General features: G+C 46.1%; 1 non-coding gene across 1 annotated transcript; it reads left to right on the forward strand.

Moving 5' to 3' along the window:
- The first annotated feature begins 4,535 nt into the window (after positions 1-4,535).
- On the forward strand, positions 4,536-4,698 carry LOC126178477 (U1 spliceosomal RNA). Its single transcript, XR_007536374.1, has one exon. It is a non-coding gene; the product is annotated as a U1 spliceosomal RNA (small nuclear RNA).
- The last annotated feature ends 482 nt before the right edge of the window (positions 4,699-5,180 follow it).

Genomic DNA, 5,180 nt, shown 5'->3' on the forward strand with positions numbered 1-5,180 from the left:
AATTTAACATTTTGATATGTTTTACATTTGATGATATTTAAAAAAAATGTTACAAACATTGTTGTTATCAACATAGTTCAGCTGTGAGTTACTTAAAACTATGAGCTAGACACAATTACAAAACACTTTTCATAAAGACAAAGTACTCATCTAAGGGATAAAATATGTTTTCAACTAGAATTCTTTTTAGCTGGTCTTTTAATTTGTTAGTAGGGAGGGCTGTGAAACTTTTTGGGAGGGCATTGGCTAGCTTCAGTCCAGCATGAAGAGCATTTTTTTCATATCAAGTTGTTCTCTGACTGTTTACATGGTTTCTGAATTTTTGTGTTTTATCATGCTGGTGCAGGTCACAGATGAAATTTGGATTTATTGTTTTAATGAGCAATATAATGTTCTATGTGTATCCACCTACCACAAGCAGTTTTTACCATACACACATTCTTATATTATTTGCTAGCCATGCTTAAAGTAAATACATTCTTTAGACGGCTTACAGGCTAAGGACTCTGTATGCATGTCCCATTAGAGTTTGTCCTGGATTGTATGATTCCAAAGACTTTTATCCATTTTTCCTTTTTTTATAATGTAATTTCCTTTGAATAATGTCATACCAAATTTTGTTTCCTCGTGTTAAATTCCTTTATTGCCGTCTTTGAAGCACTTACATTTAGATAGCTTTCATTGAAATACTCTACTAACATTTCACTGATTACCATTCTATGATAACTATAGCATTTTCTAATAGATTAAAACATGCTAGAGTGCGCCAATACACAAATGTGATGAGAAACAAGTAATATGTATTTGCAAATCTCTCTGCTGCCAGTTCTTCCGCCAGGTAAGTATACAACAGGCTATATGAACACCTAACACAAAAATTGTTCATCCACAGAGGGGCAATATTCCGTCTCACAAAAGAAATTCTAGAGGAACTAAGGTATTTTGCCCTATCTTTATGGGGAAACAATAATATTTTCGTATATTGTATATTTTCACTCTCTGATGTATGATACAATATTCTGGGGAAATTCTGCAAAAAGTTGAAAACATTTGTAAACGAAAACGAGCTGTGAAATTGATCTGTGGTGTTTCAAATAGGAGATGCTGTAGGCACCTGCTCAAGACACTTGGGATTTTGACACTCACAAGTCAGTACATCTAATTGACGATTTGTAATCAACAACAAAAATCGCTTCCAAACTGTGATATTCACAATCATCTCACAAGACAGAAATAAAGCCTTCACAATGTGCCAGCTACTCTCAGTATTGTACGAAAAGGAGTTGAAAGTGTATTATACTGTGACAATACTATGAAAAGGATAGATTGCTACCCATAGCAATCTATGATTTTCATAATATTGTCATTATTCCAACCTGGATTTTCCATTGTTTGATGTATTATATTATATATGATGTAATCTGTATACCAATGTATATAATATTTTTATCTTGTGTTTATATTGTTCACAGCATTGTGTATTTTTCGTTTCATTTTGCGCATATACCGGTAATATTGTATTCATTGACTTCTGCTACATTGCCGTACAATCCCTACACAAAATGTAATTTTGCAGATAACGTGGGAACGCCTGTTCAATTGACTGGGAACAAATCTCATTAAACTTCACTGCAGTAAAAACCGTTTTCAGTGACACGAGCGATTTCAGAAGCCGCAGAAAATCAATCACAACACTAACACTCTGTACGTGTGGATAACGAAAGAATGTTACCGATCGTACTCAGAGACATTATTATCTTCGCTACTTTACTTCTATGCACAGAATGTGGTAATTTGCGAATAATCACATATCTCATCCTGCGGAATACTTTCCCTTACGAATTTAAAAAAAAAAAAAAAAAAAAAAATGTCAAAGTCACCCCTTAGCAAAATTTTATGGTACTTCGAGCTGTGGAGTCTAATTTTGAAATGATATTTTGCCAAGAACTGCTTCCTTATTTGCATCCTTTATCTGTGTGGGATATGATAAAACAATTGCTCTAAGTACAATTCAGTATGTCCTCTCAACAACATGCCGCACGGCTACACATGGTCACGTGATGCCCCACCAGAAATACACACTCTCTCTCTCTCTCTCTCTCTCTCTCTCTCTCTCTCTCTCTCTCTCTCTCTATGCTTGCCTTCATTTGGGAGCCATCTGCTGCCACAGAACGGAACTAGTCCGTCCAATTCGACCGAACAGCTAGGGTCTATTGTATCAAATGGAACTAGCAGTTATCCCATCCCAGATGATATGGAACAGCTTTGTGGAAACTGAAAACTATTTCTGTAACGTTATCGGCTCTTGCCTATTGCAGGTGGGGCCACGGATAATATGTACAGTTATACGCGCTCGATTCGTCTGATGTATCCTGTATGACATAAAGTTAAGCGTTTTCCAACTGTAAAGCATTCCGAGTTGGGCAGCGGTGGCGTGCGGGTGCATGTAGTAGGGCGCTCCGTAACTGCCGCGTGAAGAGTTAGAGAGGGCGGTTCCGTGGTGAGTGTGCGCGTCTCGGCAAGATTGTCGTGTTGCCGAAAGCAAATTGTCGTGTAGAGACGCCGCACTCGCCATGGGCAAAGGGAAACGCGGGAAGCGCAACTCTCCCGCAAAGATGCCAACTCGCGCAGACTTTCTGCGATCGGACGGCAGTGAGCGCAGCGTCTCTTCAGATCGACGCAGCTGCTCCGTCGCACCGACCACACACGCAGAAGAAGAGGTGGTAGCACCATCACCTTGTCGACCCTCCGCCCAAGTTCTCCCTGTGTGCATACGCTACACGGGTCGAGACTGGGTGGAGACTTACGACGAGGTGGCAATGGAACTACGCTACCACCCAACAGTGCAGATGCTGGACAACGAGGCCACTCTGTCCATCCAGCCACGTTCGCAGGAGGATCGTAAGATTCTCTGCGACCGGCTGAAGGCGTACCTCATGGAGCCACCTACCTACAGCGGACCAAAGAAGAGTAAACCACTTCTTAAGGTCCTACTGAGGGGGCTACCGTGGATCATGACGGCGGAATCGGTGCGCAAAGTCCTGTTGCAGCATAACTATGAGGCCATAGTTAAGCTGCACAACAGGACGAACAGGAGTAGGCCGCCACTCTTCATCCTGGCTGTCGAGTCGCCCCAGGAAGATTCCAGCCGGGAAGGAGGCAAAGACGTCGGAATCTGCGGGTTAACCACCCTAGCAGGTTTCGACGTTACGATCGAGCCACTTCCGCCTGACCTCGACACGAAACCCCAGTGTTTTAAGTGTCAGAGGGAGGGCCACGTGGCGAAGCACTGCCGCTTCGAAGCAAAGTGCGCCAAATGCGGTGTTGGTCACGACACCCGCGAGTGCACTTTGCTTCGAAACGAGAAGCCAACATGTGTTCGCTGTGGCGGCGACCATGTTGCCAGCTGGCGTGGCTGCCGGGCATTTTCTGCCCACACAGAAGACGGCCGCCGCGAGAAGCCGACAGCGAAGAAGAGGAGAAGGAGGAGGAGGCGGAAGCGCGCCAGCGCTGAAACCCCCGAGTCGCCGAACAAAGCGGCAGCGCCTCGCCACAACGCGCGGCCGGCCCCTCCACCCGCCAGTGGCAGAGGTGGTGGGGGGGGGGCCCTCGCGCGAGCAGGAGGGACGCCACTCAGCAGGCAGCAGCGGTGTGGACAACATCGCCGCGCTGATGGAGGAAGCGGAGTCACGCTTCCGGATGGCCCTCCACGCGGAGATGGAGGCTGCCTGCCACCTGCTGAGGGAAGCCTTGGCTCTCCGCCTTCAATGTGATGGGCCGACGGCACACACCAGCGCGTCCGCGGCCACGCAGACCGAAGACACCACCACAAAGAAGAAGAGGATGGTAATCAACCGCGCCAGTCAGACCACCGACGGCGCCTCAACCATCCCCACAGAAGCCAACGTGCGTGTCGATGAGGGCACCCAGACGTCGTCCAAACGGTGCAAGCGCCATCGAAGCGCCCAAACCGAGACGACGGATGCGGCGTCCATCGGCACGCAAACCGAGGTGGCAGCCACGGAGCCCACCAGGTCTCCATGGAAGCTGCACAAAATCGAGACGACAACGAGCAGCAAACCTCTCACTCCGAGTTCTCCCTCCCCAGAGGTAGAGGACCTCAGAGTGAGAGAAGAAAGAAGAAGAAGAGAGCGAGAGGCGGAACACGAAGCCGCCCTTGCCCACCGGGAACGGCAGCGCCAACTACAATGGCGGCTCCGTCTCGGAAAATAAAGAGAAGGTCCATGACAAGCAGTTCTGGCCGGGTTTTGCAGGTTTTCCTTGGCCGCTAAGGTGAATACCGGAACTGTCCCCAACAAACTCCTGCAAATAAATTCCCAATTGGGAGATATCCACCCCTTCCCCAGCACCCCAGCAACAAACAAAATAAATTGTGCCAAAACAGAATTACCAAAACCCATGGCTGAAAAGAGCCCATCGCATGCTCTAAAACAGCCCGCCCTTCTCCATCCGAGAAGGGAATGAAATGTGCTAAAAAAAAAAAAAAAAAAAAAAAAAAAAAAAAACTGTAAAGCATACTTACCTGGCACAGGGGATACCGTGATCATGAAGGCGGTTCCTCCAGGACGAGGCTCTTCCATTGCACTTCGGTTGGGCTGACCCCTGCGATTACCCCTAATGTGGGTAACTCGGGTGCATAATTTTTGGTAGTCGGGACTGCGTTCGCGCAGACCCGGTCATATTATAATTGAAGCATGGTGTTTAAAGGGTGTTCTCATGACGGTATATAAAGTCGATTATTTTCACTTTTACCGATATAACGACGAGGCAAGGGGACAAATTATCTCTATTTCATACTGTTTACATGGAAACTCCAGCGTTGTTTCGGCAGGTTTCTTGCTTGCTGGTGGAAGGCTTCATTCTTGTACAGACCACACTCGGGAATAGTCAATTCGACGATTTTGACAGCCCATGTAGAGCACATATGGGGCAGAGATGACGATTCCAAAGATGTACTAAAGAATGAGTAATATGTCAAGCGTTGTGGTATAAACATAACAATCATGACAAGTAGGCGGAAGATGTAGCCTGTATCATCTAGTAACATAACTTCACGCGAGCTTCATATCGGCACTGACATGCGGCAACATTATGAAGTGGAACTATGAAAGAGCCTAACTACGTGGACGTTCTCTCACAATTGTACGAACGCTATAACA

Source organism: Schistocerca cancellata, chromosome 3 (assembly GCF_023864275.1).
Source record: "Schistocerca cancellata isolate TAMUIC-IGC-003103 chromosome 3, iqSchCanc2.1, whole genome shotgun sequence".
Lineage (NCBI taxonomy): Eukaryota > Metazoa > Arthropoda > Insecta > Orthoptera > Acrididae > Schistocerca > Schistocerca cancellata.